Here is a 23516-nt window from a genome sequence, read left to right as displayed (position 1 = left end):
TTTCATTGATTCATTCATTTACCAAATAGGTATTGACTATCCATCACATATCAGGTATTAGCTTTTAAGTAGAGGTAAAACAACATTAAGATACAAACAAGTACTTTAATTTTTTTCTTAAATTTAAAGATAAATGTGTAGAAGACCTCTGAAGTTTCCTAATAAGAATTTTTCATAGTTTTTAATTGTAAAGGCAAAGACAAGAAACTATCATACCTTTGCTCTCCCTTTCCTTATTAGTATGAGAACTCTTTTATTCTGCAGTGTAGGAACATAACTATGTTCTGCCTGCAAGATGTAAGTAAATGTCTTAGAGTCTCCAGTTTAATAGCCAAATATAATTCTGATACCCCTCTACCAATCAATGTTCTTGTCATCATTCTTAGAGATTTCAGTACCAACGAAAATGATTTGTGCAATATCATGACTTCTCAATTTCTTAGTCTTATCAACCCCAAAGATCTGTGTTTTCTCCTGATCTTGCCCAGTCATCCACATCCCTATCTTGATTCATAGCAAGAATTTATGTCTTAAGCTTCTTTTCATTTATTGTTAAAATGTCACATTACTTCCTTCCTGCATCTTACTCTCAGCTGATGTCCCAACATAATCATTGAGCTTTTGCACTTATTCAGTTTGCTTGGGTACTTTTCTCCACATATCAACATGGCTGGTTTCTTCTTGTGATTTGCCCACAGAACCAAGAAAGAACAATGACTCTACGTAAGCTGGAGCCACAGTTGAATGAAGCATGACCAAAAGCCAAAAGGGAGAAATGGAATTATATCCAAACAAAACCCCTGAAGTTAAAAAACAATGCAACAGCTTTCTTACAAAGTAAACAATAGTTGAATAGACAATTCTGCGACTAAAAGATAAGACATAATAACACCTTTGTGAGAAAGATCGAGAAAGATTGGGAAAGAAAGAAAGAAAGTTGATGAAGATCCTTATTCTACAGCAACAGAGATGAGCTGTGGAATTCCACCTCAACTATATAATTGATTGCAACCCAAATGTTAAAAACATGTTTATTGATCTAGAAAAATGTCCCTCATATGTTTTTAATGAAAAAGGCTTATAGAAATCTATATAGTATACTCTCCTTTTTAAATGCCAGAGAAACAGTGGAGGTCCATATCCCAATATTAAAAGTTAATAACTTGGAATAGAAAAACATGGGCAATTTATTCATTTTCCATTCCTGAATTTCATATTTTGCTTTAGACTGAATGTATTAATTATGTAATAAGAAGTCATGAAGAACCACTAGTTTGAAATAAATCATTCAAGTGGTCCATATGGATCCTGGCATATGAAAATTATACATTGAGATATAGCAGATGAGAAGGACAACTCAAGATCAAGAGTCATAATCCTCATTGTATGCATCAGCTATACTCTGATAGAAAATAATATCCATGTGGCCAGCCAGAAATGTAAGAAAATAACAAGTTCATTTTGTACAGAATTCTAGAAAGATTTACTAGTATAATAACAATTTTTTTAAAAAAAGCATTCTCCTAAAGGCATTCAGTGCCCAGTCATTTTTATAAGTATTAAAGCCCAAAATAACTTTGATAGATCTTATAGAAAGATAGATAACTACTCTGATATATTAGTGTTTATTTCAGTTCTTCATACTATCAATTCTGAGAGAGAATTTACTTACTCTGAGGTATCTTTCAGGGATGCCTTCAAAACCTAAAAATAATTATATTAGAATTATGTTTTTATTGATTTAATTTTTATTGTAGATAGAATTATTATTCTACCTTTTTTTTTTTCAATTTGACTATTTATAGGATACCTGGAATATAGGCTATTACCAGAAAAGAGTGTGGTGACAAGTCGAGGAACTGAAATCTTATAGCCAAGGCTGGTTCCCTGGGAATACAACCTTTGCAGTGACACAGGGCCCAGTGCTCAGAGTGTCCCCACACTTGGTTTAATGCTCAATGTTGCCATCTTGAAATTTTTTTTTTAAGATTTATTTATTTATTCATGAAAGACACAGACTGAGAGAGAGAGACAGAGACACAGGCAGAGGGAGAAACAGGCTCCTAGCAGGGAGCCCAGTGTGGGACCGGATCCCGGATACTGGGATCATGACCTGAGCCGAGGGCAAGTGCTCAACCGCTGAGCCACCCAGGCATCCCACACATCTTGAAATTAATAATTTTTGAAAAATAAGCACTTGATTTTATTTTTCCACAGGCTCCACCAAATTGTATAGCGGATTCTGCTTATAATGTGTTATAACTTGTGATCTACATTGTTCTGGGATGAAAAGTCACACAATCAAACACAAAAGATTAATTCATTGGACGTCAAATATACAGGTATTAGAGATAACCTAATGACTATATGGTTATTGACCAAATTTTGTTTCAAAATTGCTTCAATTATTTATTTCCTGATATAAAATAACACTTTTGTGAAGGATTTAAAGTAATGGAATCAGGAAGTAAAGTAGAATTTCTAGAATTGGTTGGATTATTTGAACATGACTTTGTCTATGTTCAGGACTTGTGACCATCAGAAGCTGGCAGTTATAGGCAGCCCCTGGATCTTTGAGTGGTAAGAAGCACCTGAAGAATTTTACATTTATTCATTGCATGCATTTACCCAAGTATTTGTTCCTGCTTCTTTAGCATTTTTCAAAAAGTCTTTGGAAAGCAGGCTATAAACTGACAATGGTAGTCTTTAAAGAGAGCTTCTTCTTCTTTTTTTTTCTTTTCTTTTTTTTTCTTTTTTTTAATGTGAGAAGAAGGTGAGGAGAAGAGATTTTGTTTTTCTAATAAAAACAGCACAGCTTGGTGAATATGATACCTTCTCATAAACCCATAAAGAACTGAAAGTTTATGCAATTTTAAAATACCTCAGGAAATGTTCATGAATATCTTTTAATTCCAAGTCATTTAACTTGCATTTAAACATGCTAGCCTAGCAAAATCATATTGGTAATTTCATTGGTACAAATGAAATCGAACTGAATGCAGTGGGGTTTGGGGAAAAGAAAGAAAATTAAAATTATTGCCTTTAGGAAATAACACTTTTATAACATAAGAAAATTTTAATAACTTTAAGTTTATCTACCAAAAAATCTTTTTAAAGAGTTTGAATCCAAGCAATTAGCTGAGCTGGAGAGACTATTGTGAAAATCCTCATTCTTTTACATAAGAGCTGACTTAGGGTATGTGGTATAACCTCCCTTGGGAGCACATTGTTTATCTAATTGTAAATTTTTTTTAAAGATTTATTTATTCATTCATTCATTCAGAGAGAGCGAAGAGAGAGGCAGAGACACAGGCAGAGGGAGAAGCAGGCTCCATGCAGGGAGCCCGATGTGGGACTCGATCCCGGGTCTCCAGGATCACACCCCAGGCTGCAGGCGGCGCTAAACCGCTGCGCCACCGGGGCTGCCCTAATTGTAAATTTTTTAATGTTATATGAAGATTAAGTGTGAAAATATATGCAAAATGATTGGCAGGTTGATGCACAAAAGATGCAACTCCTTGATCTCTATTTTTATTTTAATAAAATAATTTATTCATATATAACATGTATAAACATTTGCTTATCAGTTTATTATCTATCTACTCAATTGGCATAAAAGAGAACCCAAGGTACATCTCTCCCTCTTCTCCGCTCCCCTCTTAACTCCTAAACCTTCCCCCAAGGTCTGACTTGTTCTTTTTCTCAGTCTCTAGCCTACTTAATTCAGTCCTGTCAGGTACTGGCAGGGTATGAAGGGTTTTAGCAACTCCAGGTAGGAGGGGAAGGAAAAAAGATAAATTTTTCCCAATCCAAATTTAAAATGAAACAACTAGTAGGCAAATATATGTTACTATACCTAAGATTATCTACCACTTAGCATTAACTTTGGTATGTTAATATGCTAAAAAGAGTCTCTGTTTTTCTTTTCTAAACACCCCAGAGGCTCCCTCCTGTTCTCCTAGATTGATAAGCCATGGCTAGAAGATAGTGTGGTAGTACCCTGCTCTGAGAAAGAGATAATTCTGCGAGTCAGAAATTCTAGAACATAAGCATATAGAGAAAGATGTATATATAGAGTATATTTTATATAATCAATTAGTTGGTAAGTGAGATATATCTTGGACATTTAATGGATAAATGCACTATTCTGAGGGAGTTGGATAGTTTTACTGCAGGAAGATGAACAAAGCAAAGTGAACTCTATAAATATTGATCTCAGTGGCAACAGACACGGACTCCACACTATTTAAATCTTCATAGGGTCCAGACTTCCCACTAAAGTACAAATTATTTACACTAGATATCAGACTAAAAGCAGTAAGGCTTCTTACAAATATTATTAAGACAGCCTTAAGGAGTCAAAGAAAATAGCAGTGGAAAATAATAATTGATTGTATAGTAGGTTTCCTCTTCGAATCTAAGCATGTAAGTACTAGGGAATGTATTAGGAAAAACTCCATATAAAATTTTCATTTGTCTAAAAATGACAAAGACAAGCAGTTACACTCTAAAAAAATTACTTGAACAATTTAATGTAGGAACATTTCAGTGTGCTTTGTCATTAGGACAACAGAGTTTGGATCATAAATTACATGCCTGTGAAATGTTATGGTTTAGTGAGATTATTTTTTTTAATGTCACACAATGCATTGATATTGCAATCTGCACTTGTGTTTATGTGCTGTTTGTGTAACAGAGGCCTTTATGTTACTTTATATATAGAAACTGTTTGAACTTTTTCTGTGTGGTTAATTGCCCTGATATTCTTGAAGGAAGAATCTTTATAAGGAAGCTCCCTTTCAATCCCATAGATGCTACATCAGGGACTGTGCTAAGCTACCTAGGTCCCAACTTTGGGGACGCTCTCCATTCTAACAACATATGCAGATTCAGATACCAGCTTCCACTTCCACATTTTGGGAATTTAGGAAATGTGTGTCTTTTTTGGTCAAAACCTAGTATTTAATTAGTTCTCAACAATTAACCAATGAAAATAATATTAACTAAAAATTTTTTAAAATCATGAAAAAATATCCAAAATGTGAAATACCTTCCAAAGTAATAATAGTATATCTCCATAGGTGTGTATAATATACACATTAATAAATATTCCAAGACACATACATACACACACAACACTCACACACATAAGTGAAATAACATTGTTTTCTAGGAAATCAACAGCAACTATTTTAGATATTAATTATAATCAGATATGCAAGTGGTCTAGTATAGCTTAGTATGTTTTAGTACACATGTTGAGCCTTATTCTAATTGATTTATGTATTAATTCCTCATGTAAATTATTTCTACCCTAAGAAATTATTCAGTGTGGTTAATATGCATGTTAAAAAGTCTTGATGGGAAATACAGAGAAAGTAATCTCTTCCTCTGTCAAAGGATTTGCATTTAAGATTAGAAAGTAATAAAGAGAACTTTTATAAAATAATAAAAAAATAATGTTATTAAAGGAATTGTCAAATGAAATTCAAAATACTAAATTAAAGTGACTTGGTCACACTCTTTACAAATTATTCCTTTGTTTAAAAATATTTTTAAAGCAATTATTCATTAATTTTACAAAATTGTTGGCATAAAATAATATTAAATCCTGTAAATGATTTTATACTATCTAGAAATAAGTAATTTATTTTTTCTCTCACTCATTTCCATGTAGTGTTTCCATTGATTGGGGACAAATAGGAATATGTACACCTAGAATATTATTATGAAACTTATCCTAATGCTTATATCTAAAATAGCATATGGTTATGGTCTAGCAATTCCACTTCTAAGTATATAAGCAAAGAAAATGAAATCAGTATCTCAAAGAGATCTATGTACTTCCATATTCATTGTAGCATCACTCACAATAGCCAATATATGGAAACAACTTAAGTGTCTATGAATGGATGAATGGATAAAGATTTGTATATATACAAAGAAATATTCAGCCAAGAGAAAAAAAGAAATCCTGCCATTTGCTACAACAAAGATGGACTCTGACGGCATCATCTTAAGTGAGATAAGTCACATAGAGAAAGACAGATACTGTAGGGTATCACTTCTTTGTGGAATCTAAAAAAAATCCAAGTCATAGAAACAGAGTAGCATAGTGGTTTCCAGGGGCTGGATATTGGAGGAAATGGGGAAATGTTGGTTAAAAGACTAATAAGTTATGGGAATCTAATGTACAACATGATGATTATAGTTAATAATACTATATTATGTACCTAAAAGTTGCTAGGAGAGAAGTTTTTAAATGTTCTCACCACAAAAAAGAAATGGTAGTTTTGTGAGGTGATCAAAGTGTTATCTATGGTGGTAATCATTTTACAATATGTAAGTGTATCAAATCAACGTATACACCTTACACTTACACAATGTAATATATTAGTCATATTTCAATAAAACTGGAAAAATAAAATAACATGATTATAATAAAAAATTAAAAGGTAGATTGCTTGCATTCACCAGCTCATAGTTATTACATGTGGCCTTAAAAGCATTCATTCATTAATGTAGGTGGTGCATGTTTGCATTCTTATTCAGGATGTGACATCATGATAGAGTGATAAAATTCCATAAAATGTAAAATTATGTAAATTTTACTCCATGCTATAAAAAGTACTGTGATTTACTTAGTCTTTCAGAAACTTAAAATACATTCAAAAGTAAGTTTGATTTGAATTAAGCTATAAAACAGAATCTAATTCTTTTTTTCTTTTTCTAAATTCTAGATCTCCATGTGAGCCAAGACCCATTTTTAAATCGCGTTCAATAAAATTGCTAAATTTATGTTATTTTCCAGTTAAGAATGATGTTTACAATCTAAGACAACTATCCAAAGTACAAATTGAAAATTTTACATGCTAACATCTTTAAAATAATACAAGATGCATTGCAAGCATTAATATGGTCTGTGAGATGTTCAATGATTTCTCCTCTCCCTACTTCTCTATCCTTATCTCACGTCCTTACTTAGCCCCTGCTTCCTTCTTCATATCAGGGTCTACAGAAACAAAAGTCTATGAAGGTTTGACAGCTTACCAAAATGAGTTCCCAACAGTTGGTCTCTCCTCCCTAACTCCTAAACACACCTCTGAATTCACCTGCAGCTATAGAAAAACAGTTTTTGGCATGTTGATAGAATTTGACTCTACATACTGCATCTCTCTCACACACAGCGTGAGCACTAACTCTAACCCCATATAAGCTTGCTAAGGGTAGGTACAGCTGAAGTTCTTAAGAGTGATTGCTTCAAGAGTGAACTTCACCCAATGGCATATATGGAGGGATGGAAGTCGGTAAATAAATGCCCCAGTGTCTCCATCTTCTTGTGGACCAATTTGGAAGGTTGTTCTCCATGGTTTCTCAGAGATTCCCAGTCTGGGCTTCCGTTGCCCAAAATGGAAACTACTTATGAACACATATCTGTTTGCTTTTCTTTCTTATTGTTTCTTTTTCAATCTTTTTTTTTTTTCATTTATGCTTCCTGAGATCATCTCTCAAGTATTTAGTCCCAAGTCCTTGTTCCCAGGTTTGCTTAACTTAGAAGGAATAAGCAATAAGGAATAAGGAATAAGCAATAAGGAATAAGCATTGATTCTGAAGAATCAATGACCAACATCAAAACATTTGATTTATTTTAAACAAACCAAGGTGGGGGTGGTGGGCTCTAGAGGTGTAAAGCCCCTGTGATTAAGCTTTCTGATACTGAATCGTTATAAGTTCCCTGCATATATCATTTCACTTCATGTTTCTGTGTCCTTTGTGCTATTTTATGAATGAATGTCTTTTCTCAGCTTTTCTGTTTTTAAATATTTTTAAGATTTATTTATTTATTTTAGAGGAGACTGTATACAAGTGGGGGGAGGGGCAGAGGAAGAGGAAGAGGGTGAGAAGCAGACTCCCAAGGAGCCTGACTTGGTCCTCGACCCAGGACCCTGAGATAATGACCTGAACTGAAATCAAGAGTCTGTTGCTTAACTGAATGAGCCACACAGGCAACTTCCCTCAGCTTTTCACTCAGGTAATTTCTTATCCTCAAAAAGCAGTTCAGAGACTCTGATAAGCTCAGAGCCAAGCTTCTTCCATAGAAACTGGCATGGATTTCCTACTTTAATCCTTAACACATTATATTGAGGTGATCTGGGTAACTTCTTTGAGAACAGGGGCCACAATGTATTCCCCTTTGAGACTCCAGGATTACACAGTGCCTAGTATGAACTTGGCACCTATGATAATAAATGAGTAAATACATTTTTTTCCCAAAAAAAACACTTACATGGCAGGCAATGTCTCTTATATTAACTCATTTAATCCTGATGACACCCTCTTGAGGTATGTACTATTATTGTCACTATTTTAAAAATGATGAAACTGGAACAGAGTGAGGCTAAGTGACTTGTAGGTCATATAGCTAGTGATTTATGAGACCAGGACAGGATGAGACTAGAATCTATGTTATTCACAGCTCCCTGTCAATGCTTCTCTTGATTTAAATATCAAACCATGACGTCTAACCAATATAAACCATAATTTCCTATCATTTTGTTACAGATCTTGGTATCTAATCTGAGATAACCCTTATTCTATGTGTCTACCTAGTTTTGAAAAGAAGAAGCTAAAATTCTTTCTCAAATTAAAATATTATTTACATGTTTTTTCCTAAACATCATATGATTTGTAATCAATGTAGATTTCCTGTATGCCAGAAATTTACTTAAAAAATTTGTTTAACATCCTATGAAACTAAGATGCTCTGTTTAGGTGTTACTGATTGTTAGAGGTCTCTACTCTTTTAAGAAAAGATTCAATGATTATTTCTGAAAAGTGAATGATAAATGATCAATTCTCAATGCATTGTTTAGCTATGTAAATAAAACTAAAATGTTAGGCTCCTACTACAGATGCTGTTAATAGCAGTAGACTTGGTAAATTTCAGAGAACAAGCCTCAAGTGACACTGCAAGTCCTGTTTCACACTGTGTGCATCCTGTTTCCTGTCGAATGTGGCTATAATGGGCACATAAACTAAAATTTACACACTATTTAATCTGCAAATGTTCTGTGTCCTTTGCCTTTAGCAATGGAAAGATGCCAGTCTCTTTTTCTTATATAATACCCTGTCTTCTATCAGATTTGAAGCAATTTTATCTATCATGGAATTATAAATTTTTAATGTCATTTCTGTATTTGTAGGCTCCTAATAATCTTAAATTCAGATATACAGTTAAAGTAAAAGTATACCACAGTCATCTGATCAGAAAAGCCTACAAGATGTATCTAAAACATATTCCATTAAAAACAACTATAAATGTAACATCTACATAAACTTGAGGAAATATTTAAAATTTAGGAGTCCTTGGCCAAATGTCAACTGAAAGATGAAATGTCCAAAAGAATTATCTAAATGAATAAGACAAGGTGAGGAGATTCATTTTGTTAGTCAAACCATATAATTTAACATTGACCTTTACTTTGTTACTAACCTAAATTTTCTGTAATCTCATTTAAGTCATTATTCTAGGTATATGAGTTATTTGCCACATTCTTCTGCCCTAGGTAAATCTCAATAAGCAGATAGGACTTTTTAAAGGTGATGATTATTTAAAATTTCAACTTCTCTTAATTTTTTTTCTTTTTTTTAAGATTTTATTTTATTTTTTTTAAAGATTTATTTATTTATTTATCATAGACAGAGAGAGAGAGAGAGAGAGAGAGAGAGAGAGGCAGAGACACAGGAGGAGGGAGAAGCAAGCTCCATGCCGGGAGCCTGACGTGGGACTCGATCCCAGGACTCCAGGATCGCGCCCTGGGCCAAAGGCAGGCGCTAAACTGCTGAGCCACCCAGGGATCCCCTCTTAATTTTTTTCTAATGAATATTCTAGTAAATAGTTGCTTTACCAAAAAGTACAAGAGAAAAAGGAAAATTAAATGAAAGGTTATGACCATACATACATACAGTGTGATATTTGCCCATTGGTAATTAAGTTTGTATATCTCACCAAATACATTATTTTTATTTTTCTAAAAGATATTTTCCAATTGTTTCCCATAAAACACAGTAATCTCTCCAGCATAGAGAACTTCTCAATGAAACAACTTTAGGTTTCAGGTAGAAATTATAGTATTACTATAAATACCTATAAATTATTCTTCACTTGTATTGAACTGGGGTTTATCATAAGTGGGCATCCTATTTTTTGAAGGCTTACAACAGGAATAAAATGTAAAGGCACACTAAGCTTAACAGTTTTAAGAATTTGATCAAGAAGTTATGGGGTAATTATCAAGTGGCATCTAATGAGCATATTTTAATTTTGTAAAATAAATTAACTTTAAATTATTTCTTTATCTTATACTAGACAACTACCAGAGATGGGAATGAAAAATCAATTTATTGGCACATTTCTATTTCAGAATTTCTAACACTTTTTCCTTGTAAGTTTCTGGGTTCTTGCTTCTTTTTAAGTGTCAAAATTGAAGCAATAATATTTTGCATTGCTCTGAAATATTTGAACAAAAAATGTGTCGTTGTTGGAGATTAAGAGGATAGATTGGAGAGGTTTTTGATTTGTAAGAAGTAGTTTGCAGTTAACAACAAAGGACCTATGAACCTGAATGTATAAAGCTGCATAAAATGAATAGGCAAATAACATCGTATGCTTCATGTTCCTTTGACCAAAACATATGCATGTATCATGATAAATCGTGTATATATTTACTTAAAACTTTAATTAAACCATAGTACTTTTTGGTGTGATATATTTTTCAATCAGTAGATGCTGAAAGTATCACAACTAGCTTGGTATAAAATTGCATTGATATTATACAAAATCTTCATGTTCAAAAGCTTGAGAAACACTGGAAGGCTTGCCACCAAGGGGATAATTATTTATATGCTTCAATTTCAGAGTGTTTACTGTCTATTTTGATTGTGATGTAGAGAATAACTTTAATATGTTACTGTAGTGAAAGAACCCCTTTCCACTGGGACAGGTGAAGCACATGAATGAATTATAAAGACAAAAAAAAAATCCTCCTCATTCCACATTTACATTTTTACTAGAGATCCAGACTGTAATATTTAGGCATCAAAGAGGCCATAGAAGAAAACTATTTGAGCAATGAAATATATGAAGACACAAAATCACTTTTACTTTCAAAATTATATATTCTCATTAACCCAAACTCTTAACTATCAGGATAATTTAATTTTACCCTCATTCTGTTTTCTGGGCTTTTCTTATTATGAATTATGTCAAGGAAAGAGACTAATGGCCATCCAAAGATGCCTAGGCCCCATCCTCAAAAACTTGTGGATATGTTACATGGCCAAAGGGAATTAAGATAATAGATGGAATTCAGATTGCTAGTCAGTTGAGCTTAAAATATGGAGATTAGCATGGATTATCCAGGTGGAACCAGTGTAATCACAAGGGTATTTAAATGTGGAAGAGGAAAGCAGAAAAGTCAGTATCAAAATGATGCCATGGAAAAAGACTCAATTGGACATTGTAAGCTTTGGACCAGGATCCTGAGCAGCTTCCAGAAGCTGAAAAAGGCAAGAAAATGGATTTACTCCTAGAGTCTCCAGAAAGGAGCACAGCCATGCTGACAATTTGATTTTAAACCAGCCAGGCACATTTTGGACTTTCAACATCCAAAACTGTAAGAAAATAAATCTGTGTTGCTTTAAGCCACTAAGTTTATAGTAATTTGATATAGCAGCAATAGGAAACTGATAAGATATGCTAAGGTGTATGCATTTGATAAATATGTAAATTTTCATGAACATAGAAAGAATTAAAGTGAAAAAACAATGAATTAGGTTAGCCCTCTCCCAATATAATTGCTTAAGCATAATTACTTTTTTGATATAAAGAGAAGAGATGCCCTGCTTCTCCTCAGAAAACACCATTTAAGCCAGTAGAATGAGGCAGAAATCTGGATAGGTGCATCAGGTTGATGGGGGTGAGCAAAACACTGGGCCAAGAACGTTCAGTCCAGGCCCTTTCAGGACCGCCTGGTCTTTGACTTGATCATCACAGCCCTGATTCTGCACAGACATGGGTAAAACAGCTAAAGATATCACATGATTCATAAGCAAGTATGAGTACTTCATGGGAGATTTTAGGACTTTCTGTGGGAGAAGAATTCCTGGGTGGGGGGAGGTAAAGTTAAAAAGGAAATGATGGATTTATTCTGGAAAAGGCAGTAGAAGCTCTAGGTAACTATAATTTTGCTATTTAAAAACCCTAATCTTCAAGGGTAGACAGGGCTAGTCATTTGATTTACATTTGAATTTTTCTCTCTTAATGGATTAATTAGGGAGAAAAAAACACAAAAGAAACCTTTGTTCTGAAAAAAGATAGTTTAGAGGGAGGTTAGCTGATAACTTTGACAGAGCCTCTTAAGGTGAGAGGGTAAGTACAAGTCTTAGGACTAATATTCATTTTGTCGGTAGCCCAATTATGACTGTACAGTCCAAGTTGGTTAGGCTGAAAAAAGGACTCCTACAATCAAACTTAAAAGGGAATGATAATAAACCAAGAATGTAATTTATGTCTTCAAAACCAGAGCACTTCTTCCTTGTGTCTTCTGTCAAGAGCACTTCCTTCTCAGTGTCAAGGCAACTGAGGTACTTGAAAACCTGCTTTTCCTTGATGGACAGAGAATAAGAACAAAAGAAGTACAAGTCCTGATAGAATATTTTATCTGGCCGTGAAAAGCTTGATGAATCATTCTTGCTCACAAACCTAACTTTCCAGTAAGCCAAATACTAACATCACTCAAAATACTATTTGTCTCAATTTCTTGGGCTTGCACTAACCTGGAAAGAAAATGTCAAATTTTAGTGTTTAAATTGTTAGAGTAAGCAGTTAGTTAAATTCTAACAGGATGCCTGGAGGGCAGCAAGGAGGAAGTCATGGCCAACTCTGAGAAAGTCAGAGGCCTGTCTTGGTAGCACTCTAAAAGCAAACCACAAACCAGATCAAACCAGATGGGACTAAGCTGGCTGACAAAACATCCTGGAAGCCCTTGACCAAACAAGGAAGAAAAGGCAATAACTCACATTACTGCAAGAGACTACCCTGCTTCCAAGAAATCCCCACCTGAAGTGATGAATATTCTATCTCCTTGCAACAATTATCAATAAAAGAGGGCCCCCCAAGCCCCAGCATGCAGCTCTCCCCTGAGCTCCCTGCTTTCCTATCTCAAGAGTATAATTTCACTTTAATAAACTTCCCTGCTTGTACTGCTCATCTGTTGTTTGTCCTTGAATTCTTTCTCCTGACAAGATCAAGAGACTTTGGCAACATCTTTTGGATGGCTGTGTTGAAGCCACAGGGCCCAAGTCTCCCCAGTCCATCCGGTAACAAAATCACTTTTATGAACTTATATGAATTATTTAAACACAAAGTTTTGAAAAATGTCTTCAAATACAAAAACACAATTTATTTGTTTATATTATTTTTAATTTTATTTCTGTATTAAAGATAAAATCTGGTCACCTGGAATTTGGGAGTCTTTTGTCTTCATTAGGAATTCAATTATAAGCAATATTTCAAGTTGGATTTCTGAAGATTGTCTGTTTCTCTCTCTCTTTCACGTTCACTCTCTCTCTTTCTCTCACTGTTTCTCCCTAGATACACGGGTACTTTGATTATTATCAGTATCCTTCTCAATTTTGACATCAGATCTATATCTTAGACATACTTTATTTTAGCCATCTATATTCCAGTATTAAAAAAATATAGCAAACAAACAAGCAAAACTCTTTTGGCTAATGCTTGGGGAACATGGGTATGAATGTTGCCAAGTTCCAAGAGCAGAGTGAAACTAAGACCAAAGAAGGTTTTCGTTAAAACCATTTCTCAGAGGTCACTTATTCCATACACTCCCTAAAAATGATGACATACTCATCACAGAAGGAAATGCGGGATCACAGGTAATCACTGATAAACACCAGCACGTCCATTCAAGACCTCAAAGGAAATGTAGTAACATCAAAAGTACAGTGGCCATCTTTACCCTTAAAAAAAAAGAAAAAAAAAGTGGTGTGAGCGAATATATGCATGTGGAGCTGGGAGGGAATTTCATTATAAAAACACTCCAGGACTCTGTGTGAAATGTTCATGAAATTAAAAATAACAAAATTATGTAGAAATTTCCAACAGAGATGCCTACAACTACAATATACATTTAGTCATTACTGGCCTCCTCTGATTGAGACACTTAACTATAGCAAATATGAAAAATCACCATAATCAAGCTAAAACACTTATCCACCCCTCTAAATAGTTACCATTGTGTGTGTGTGTGTGTCCAAAAGATTTAACATCTGTTTAGCGATATATATCATCACCATGCTGCTCTTTAGATATCTAGAACTCATTCATCTTGTATAACTGAAGATTTGTACCTTTTGAAGGTTCAATATAATTAACTGAATTATAGACTTATTTGGATTTACCCAATATTTCCATAAATATCCCTAAATGCTTGTTTAGTTTTCCCTTATCCAATTACTAAAATTCAGCATAGTTTCCTGTATATAAATGCCAGTTGCATTCATAGCTTCTGGCATTTCCACCTTTCTGAATTTTAGGAGCTCTTTAAATATTAGGGATATAGGGGTGCCTGGCTGGCTCAGTTGCTTAAGCATCCAACTCTTGATTTTAACTCAGGTTGTAATCTTGGGGTTGTGAGATCAAGCCCCCACAAGGGGCTCTGTGCTCAGCTCAGAGTCTGCTTGTCCCTTGCTCTCGCATGTGGCCCCTGCCCCCACTCTCATACACACTCTCTCTCTCTTTCTTTCTAGCTCTCTGAAATAAATAAAGAAATTAAATCTTTTAAAAAGATATTAGGGATATTAGCCCTTTCCACGTATTTTATCATTTATTTGTCCCACAGTTTGTCTTTGGCATTTGATTATGGTTTTTCAGTTTATATTTTAATAAAATTCTGTTTTTATTTTAATATACCCAAATTTATTAAATATATTTAAAAAATTGAAACATTTTTGGATTTTGAGTTATATTTAGGAAGAATTCTATCCTCTCTCAGATTTTAATGAAATCTAATTAGGTTTCCTGTTAATCCTGTAAAAGATTGTATAGTTTCATTTTAATATTTAAATCTTTGGGGCATTTGGAATTTATCATCTTATAAATAGTGAGATAAGGATCTATATTTATCTTTTTTTAATGGTTATATATCTGTCACATCATAATTGTTTTAAAAATGCCAATCTTTTCCCATTGATTTAAGAGGCTACTTTTTATTAGATGTTAATTTTCTCTAATATTTAAGTCTACTTCTAAAGCTTGGATTTTTTTTTCCTTGGTCTATCAGAAAATACAGCAATCAGATTTTTTGAACTGTGGAAACTTTATAATTTGTTAAATATAATCTTCTTCTCTTTGTTACAAGATTTTCTTGGTCATTAATATTTATTCTTTTTGTCTGTGTCAATCTTTAAGTTAATCTAACACTGGGTTGGCAGGCAGGGGCTCTGTCTGTATCTTACTGAGCTTAAGACTGTGTCTAATTTTTAAATTAAAAATAAAGTCTTTTTTGTGTTTCAGGAGTGTTTTAAAGTTTTGCCCCAGATGCATTTAACACATTTTTGTTATTTTATGTTATGTTTCAAAAGGGGGAAAATAAAGTCTAGAATATTATTTTTTGTAAATTATCTACAGATGGGAATGTTAGAAATCGTATCACGTGGTAAAGCGATATAAATACTATGCATCAAAAAATAACTGAATTATTTTTAAAAAACAAGGACAAAAAGAATAATAAAGTGTGGCAAACACTGCTAATTTTAAAACTAAGGATTAAAGTGTATGGGAAATTATCATATTCTGTCTACTTTCAAACTACAGTGAAAATTGTATTTTTTCCTAAGATTTTTTTATCAGCAAAAAATTTCAGTAATTTAAAAATTCCTAAAAAAAAAAATAAAAAAAATAAAAATAAAAATAAAAATTCCTTTTCAGGATTTATTGATATCTAACAATTTTTTTTGCTTCCCATAGTGACAGTTGAGAAATTAAGTGTGTTTTACTTCTTAAAAAGCTTGAAACGAAGAAACTAACTTGAATGAGCTATGAACTAATTCAAATGAGCTACTAGTGATGCAAGCTAGATCAATTGTACATCAAAATAAATATTGTGGTACTAGATTGTAACTAAAAATATAAATATACATAAGTTTATACTGATAGAGTAAATTACTGAATAAATAAATGGAAGAGAAGAGATAAATCTTCCTTACAAAAGATTTAGAAACATGTATTTGTATAAATACTCCCTCCTCCAGGAGGTAGAACTTAATTCTTAATTCCCCCTTCCACTTGAGCATGGGCTGAACTTAGTGACTTGTTTCCTAAGAATAGAGCTTATAAAGGTCAGAAAAATAAGTTTTCCATGGAAATATCTGGCAAACTACCTCACCCATGATCAAAGTTAGCATCATCAATGCAAATCATGTTGATAGTACTTGCATACTGATATATTGTGATGAATAGGCACTCCACTTCTTTGGTATTCTTTTCCTAAACTCATTCAGTCTAATTTAGTCTAGTCATGAGAAGAACATCAGATAAACCCAAAGGGAGAGATATCCTACAAAATACCTAACCAGTGCTCCTCAAAACTCCCAAGGTCATGAAAAATCAGTAAAGACTGAGACACTGTCATGGATAGAGGCAACTAATCAGACATGACTAGTAAATACAATGTGGAAAAAAAAAATAAGAGCAATGTGTAATCTCAGCTGGATCCTGGAACAGGAAAACAAAAAGACAAAAAATAAAAAAACATGACATTAGTGGAAAAAACTGAAATCCAAATAAAATCTAGTTTAGTTCATTGTATAGGCATCAATAGGGATTTCTTAGTTTTGACAAATATACCTGGTTGTGTAAGATGTTAACAATAGTGGAAACTGGGGAAATAATATATGAGGGGGACACCTGGGTGGCTCAGTGGTTGAGCTTCTGCCTTTGGCTCTGTGCATGATTTCGGAATCTGGGATCTCGGAATCTGGGATCGAGTGTTCCTGCGATAACACTGCTTCTCTCTCTGCCTATGTTTCTGCCTCTCTCTATATCTCTCATGAATAAATAAATAAATAATCTTAAAACAAAACAAAATTTAATATATTAAAAAAGAATATATGAGGAACTCCTATACTATCTTTATACATTTCTATAAATCTATAATTCTTTCAAAATAAAATGTTTATTAAAAATAAAATGAATAATCTAAAACCTTACAATATATTATTTGAGTCCTAGCAAAATTAACAGTTGAGGATCAGAAATAACCCTTTGATGGATCTTCAGGTGGAGAAGAACACCATCAAACTATGTAATAGGAGAGCATATGAAGTGGGAGAATTGTCAGGGGACTAGGGACTAGAAGAGAAACAGACTCATGGTAGTCTTTTGTATCTAGCATTTTTAAAACTCCAGCTGCAGGTTAAATCCCCAGTGGAAGAGAAAAAGGAAACTTGTAAGAGATTAGTAAAGTCACAAGCAAAAAGGAATGCTGGACATGGGACAAGAGAGTAGAACATTTTCCAAGTCAAAAGTTTTAGTCACTTGCAGATGAGCTTAGAGAAGGCCTGGGAGTTATAAAAATCATATTCCAGTTTCAACTCTGCCAGTAATATGCTGACAGTTAGCGAGTCATTAAATTTTTCTCATTCTTGGTTCTCTCAACTATGAGTTGAAATCCATCCATAGCTTTGATTCTATGAATTTACAAAGACAAGTTTTTCAATCCCTTTGGATACATTAGATGAAGTTTTATATTTGACAACGATATAAAAATTAAAATATATTGCAATCTAAAAAGGAAAAAATATTTTGGGTCAATATATAAAGGTTTAAATTCACATTTTGCTAAGTCCTTGGATATGGTCCAAGCTAATTTATCATACAATTACAACGTAGGCAGGTTTGACCATAGATAGTTAGGCCTTTAATTCCTGAAGTATTCATCATGTTTTCTGTAATAATACCTGAAAGTATCATTTATAAACAGAAGAATATGTTGAACTGCACCATGAATGTGCAATCAGCAAGATTCAGATGGTGGGGAAAATTATAGCTCAGTTTTTCCACAGACAAATTGTAAGGAAAAGAAGAGAATTGATGAGGGACCTAGTAAAAGAGAGTTAAAAGTCACAGTAAGTTGAAAAAGGAGAGGATAAATATAGTATCAAAGGATACATATCTAGGTTATAAAATTAAAAATGAAATGATCTTTTTGAAATTCAGGATAATAGTTACCCAAGAGAAGACAGAGGGCTGGTAATTGTGGTGGGACACATGGATGAAGCTTCTGGGTGGCTGGCAAAGTACTACTTTTTACCTGAATAATGATGACAAGGGGGTTAACATTTTAATAATTTTATGGCATGCATTTGTTTTGTGTGTGTGTTTTCAGCATATCTTTATGTGTATTACAATGTATAATAAAATGTTCATGTGTCAGTAGCAGAGTGCTCTGTGCTACATTTACAAAAATAGGTAAGAAACTTTTCTTATTGTCAGATGCTAGAATCCAGTAGACAAAAAAAAAAAAAATACAGGGGCGCCTAGGTGGCTCAGTCAGTTAAGCATCTTGCTTTCACCTCAGGCCAAAATCTCAGAGTTCTGGGATGGAGCCCTGCATTGGGATCCCTGCTCAACAGAGAGCCTACTTCTCCCTCTCCTTCTGCCCTTCCTTGCCCCTGCTTGTGGTATCTGTCTCTCTTTCAAATAAATAAATAAAATATTTTTTAAAAATACAGGTAACAGAATGAGCAACAGAATCTGACAATTCTTATTATAAAATTATATATTGGGCACAGTGGAACTTAATGGATGGGGTATTCAGTTTTGCCTAGCTAAGTTATGAATACTTTGAAGAAGAGATAATACAATGCTTAAGCTTAATATTTAAAGACTAATCACTTGATTAATGAACAAGAGGCTAGAGCCATCTAGAAAGAAAGGGTTGATTATTCTGTTAAAAGATATTTTCAAAAAGGTAAAGTCATGATTCTTACACAAATGTAAAATAAATATATATGTAAGATTTTATTTAACTCACTAAAGAGGGAATCAGTAAGTTATAGGGGGTTCAAGAACGCTAGAATGAATTTACACATAGATACAAAATTCATCAGTATCCGTAGGGCAGTAATCAAATGCTTATCTATAGGTATAATCTGCATTTATGTGAACAGGAATCACAGGCATTACTATCAATGTTCAATTCATATAATTATACTTCAAAGACAATGAAAAGGGAAGATAACTCTGAAGGGTGAAGTGGAAAGGACACTCAGTAATCTTTTCCCTTTTTTAAAGTCTTTGACTACTTTTCCTGACAATATAAAGACTAGGTGTTGCACAGCGGCATGATCCATTGTAAGAAGGGCAATAATGCTGTATAGATGGGGCTGACAGGACAGAAGGGATGGGGTGAGAAATGGGGTTGGAAAGATGGGCAGGGCCCAAATCATGAAGCTGAGTAATACCTTTTATTTTGTTTGTCATTAGGGAATAGGAAAAGATAAATGTGAATGACCCTGGTGGTCATTCCCTCTTTTTTTTTTTTTTTTTTTTTCTGTAGTTTAAGAATAATTTAGCATAGTAGTTTTGAGTTAGTTCAGTAGAAGAGTGTAGTAAACTATGGAGATTCTCCCATTTTAATAAGGGTATTTACTCAACCAGTACACTCCCACTGATACACAGATGCTATCTGTCCTCCTTTCCTTATAAATATTTTGAGTAATTGAGGTAAAATCTCCATCTTGGTACTCTTCCATGGAGTTGTCATGTGCAGTTATATCCATGGCAAGCTTGCTTTTAGGTGGAATAGTGCAAGTGCAGAAGATCCTGTGTACTTTGCTGCTTCCCCATCTAGGAGTTTCCTCAATAAAACATATAACATTTTCACTGAGAATCTTAGAAATGTTTGTTTCTTTTTCCCCTCTGCATTAGAGGTAGTCAATGAATTTGTTTACTGTTTGATTTTTTTTATTGTTATTGCTACTAGTAGAAATCTTTTGATTTTTCCAGTTAGCAAAATCAGATAGAAGATTGGAAGAACTAATGTGATCCAGTATCACACTGGGCTCCTATGTTGAAAAATCACCAAATTACTATGATTGAGAGTAGTTGGATAATTATAGAAAGGGATATTTGATTAGTTTTCTGGTGTGCAAGTTCTTGTAGAATTCTCTTACCTCATGATGTTTATACAGTTGACTCTTAAAATGGCTAGTAAAAAAGTATACCAATATGACTACTTGATTAGTAGTAGAACATGGGTGTTTTATAGATAAAAATCAAACATTTAGACTTTCAGGTAGAACTAATTGAGCAATTAGTCTTTTATTTGAGAAAACATATTTGGCTTATAGATTGATATTTTTCAGTCAATCAATCCACAGAGACAATTCTATTTCCCACTTATTTCAATCTTCTGCTTTTCCTTACAATTTACCTATTGAAAAATGGGGCTGTAGTTTCTCCCAGTCTGGATCTCACTGATTGCACATTCATGCTGCAGTTCACCATATCCCTCTGTCTTCTCCCATTCCTGCTAACTGGCAGCTGGATCCAGAGACTGGGTCCAATCTGATTTGATCTCTTTGGAAAACTGTCTGTAGAGTATGGACAGGCTATAAGGAGCCTATAATGTTTGATTGTCTTTTTTTGTGATCTTAACAACCAGTGAAGTTAATGCCTATATATAATAATTTATTGGTTTAAAAAGTTGAAATTTTGATGCTACTATTTCACTTTTCTTTGTTGGTTAGAATTCTTTTTAAATAAATACTTCCTCTTATCTACTGTTTGGTTATTTGTAGTAGAATTAATTGGAAAGGCAAGATATCTGCTTAATTCTTCCCTGTATTAGCCAATTTTCATTAATGGCTTGATTTTCTACAATCTTCTGAAGGTAGACAGTTCTTTTAAAATAATGCGATATAGGGAAACAGAACATGAAAGACTCTTAACTCTGGGAAACAAACTAGGGGTGGTGGAAGGGGAGGTGGGCGGGGTGGGGGTGACTGGGTGGCCGGCACTGAGGTGGCACTTGAAGGGATGAGCACTGGGTGTTATTCTGCATGTTGACAAATTGAACACCAATAAAAAATAAATTTATTAAAAAAATAATGCGATATACACCCCATAGATAAAAAGAATTTTAATCTGTTCAATCTATTCTAATTATTAAAATTATTGAAATTTGAATAGTCTCATTTTGGTTAGTGGAAGACTTGCAATGTCAGCCCTTGAATATCTTTTGAATTGATGCTATTAGTCTTTGATAGCTTTCTTGCTAACTGATATAACAAGAGTGACCAGTCTCAGCTTTTACATCTCCTGTCTCAGACCTCAGCAATGTCTCCAATAAACCTACATAGCTATTAGAGAGAAGTGACATTTCAAGGCCACAATCTGGGTTGTATTGCTAATGTATTAGTAATTGTATTTGTATTGTAAATGAGGTCTTTATAGTGGAAAGAGAAAATATTTACAGGTAAGAAAAATATATATTCTAACTATGTCCAACATAAAAGACTAGAAACTATGACCAACCTAGTATCAACTTGCTAAATTTATATTGATACTTGCAATTGAATTTCAAGACTAAAGAGATTTTAACTCTTTCTTATTGCAATTATGTGTCCTTTATTTCAACCTAAGAATTAAGTTTCTCTCTCTCTCTTTTTTAAAGATGTTATTTATTTATTCATGAGAGACACAGAGAGAGGCAGAGACACAGGCAGAGGAGAAGCAGGCTCCCCATGGGGAGCCCAATGAGGTACTCAATCCCAGGACCCTGAGATGACGATCTGAACCAAATGCAGATGCTCAACCACTGAGCCCCCAGACACCCCAGAATTCAATTTGTCAGTGGCACAAGGAATGATAAGTTAGAACATCCAATAATTATTCATTTTAAAATTATTCTCAGAATAATACTAATATCACCTCAACTACTACTGAATTAAATAAAACTTGAAAAGCTTCATTGAATCCAGATTCATTCTAAAAGTACAAGAAAACTAATTTCACAACAGAAGTGTGTCAACAGAAAATAAACAACAGAAATGTATCAAGTTCAAATTCCATAGGAATGTATAATAAGGAGAATTAGCAGCATAGTAGTATAAATTGTGTAAGTTCACAAAAGATAAGTATGAAACCCAGCCTCATTTTATTTATTAGTATTATTTTTAAAAGATTTATTTATTTGAGAGAGAGAGAGAGGGAGAGAGAGAGATAGTTCAAGTTGGGGGAGGGGCAGAGGAGAGACTCTGAAGCACACTCCCTGCTCAGCATGGAGCCAAAGGATAGGGAGCTCAGTCTCACAACCCTGAGATCATGACCTGAGCCAAAACCAAGAGTCACTTAGCCAACTGAGCCACCAGGCAGATAAAGTGAGCCATGCAACTTCAACCACTGTCTTAAAAGGCTTTAGCACAGGGAAGAAGTATCAGTTTTATTTACAGACTGATACGTTTACAGGGATATTCTTTAAATAGAGAAAAAAAATACTATTTTAAGTCACAGAAATAGAGACAGCAAGAGAACTGAAATTCGCAAGACAAAGTATTAGAAAGAGTTCAAGAACTTTGTGCAAGGTTACCTTTGAGTCTGGCTTAATACCAAGCAGCTCACATGCACGATAAAACTCCATGAGTACTGGCAAAGAATACTTATCATAAGATATAAGTTAATAATTTTCAGAGCTCACACAGGGCTGAGGGACATTCAATTTCTTAATATCCAAAATAGGAAAGTTTTAATGAACACCCTGGGAATTAATAAATTTAGAAGTCATCATACTTTAGTAATTAAGGCTAATCTATGTCTACCATATCAAAGTTTAAATAAAAGTCTTTAAAGACAAAACTGATAAATAACTTCTGGGCAATGTCAACTGCATCATCATTAAATGAAGACTAACAAAATCCTGATACTTAACATCATAAAATTCAACTGTTCAGCATCCAATAAATAATTATTAGACATCTGATGGATTGGGGAAATGTGCCATCATGAAGAAGAAAATCAATATGAAAGAAGACCCAGATCACGGAGATGAAATTTTCAGAACTTCAATATAGTTTTTCTCAACATCTTCAAGAATAATACATAAAAAACATAATGAAGATAATCAAATTATTAAAAAATAAAATCTCTAGAACTGAAATAAAAACATTACTGGATAAGCTTAACAACAAATTAGGCACTGTGGCAAAAAATAAAAAAAGAAATAATAAAAAGTGAATATTCCTGTGAAGGTATAGCAATGAAAAATGTCTGAGAATCAAAGAGAAAAGAGGCAAAAATTTGAATATTTCCCAAGTGATTCGTGGCGTTGCATCAAGGGGTCAAATATATCTGTAATTTGAGTCTCTGAGAATGAGAGAAATGGCAAAAAAAAATGGAGAGCTAACACCAGAAGTTTCCAACTTTGGCAAAAACT

At 33.7% G+C, this 23516-nt stretch overlaps 1 long non-coding RNA gene across 34 annotated transcripts in view; it reads left to right on the top strand.

Annotated features, from left to right (window-relative positions):
- LOC125754547 (uncharacterized) overlaps positions 1–6906 on the top strand; it is a 132467-nt gene extending 125561 nt beyond the window's left edge. For 10 of the 34 annotated variants that reach the window (XR_007409141.1, XR_007409136.1, XR_007409113.1 and 7 more), the window contains 5 exons: positions 699–837; positions 1228–1439; positions 2218–2342; positions 5862–6020; positions 6741–6904. This is a non-coding gene — a long non-coding RNA (uncharacterized LOC125754547). Of the gene's footprint in view, positions 1–698; positions 838–1227; positions 1440–2217; positions 2343–2526; positions 2581–5861; positions 6021–6740 lie in introns of all 34 variants that reach the window. The other 24 variants (XR_007409129.1, XR_007409120.1, XR_007409111.1 and 21 more) reach the window with 14 other exon arrangements.
- The last annotated feature ends 16610 nt before the right edge of the window (positions 6907–23516 follow it).

This window comes from Canis lupus, chromosome 38 (assembly GCF_003254725.2).
Source record: "Canis lupus dingo isolate Sandy chromosome 38, ASM325472v2, whole genome shotgun sequence".
In the NCBI taxonomy this organism is placed as follows: domain Eukaryota; kingdom Metazoa; phylum Chordata; class Mammalia; order Carnivora; family Canidae; genus Canis; species Canis lupus.
Note: the sequence above shows the minus strand (reverse complement) of the source record. Positions and strands in the feature narration are given on the sequence as shown.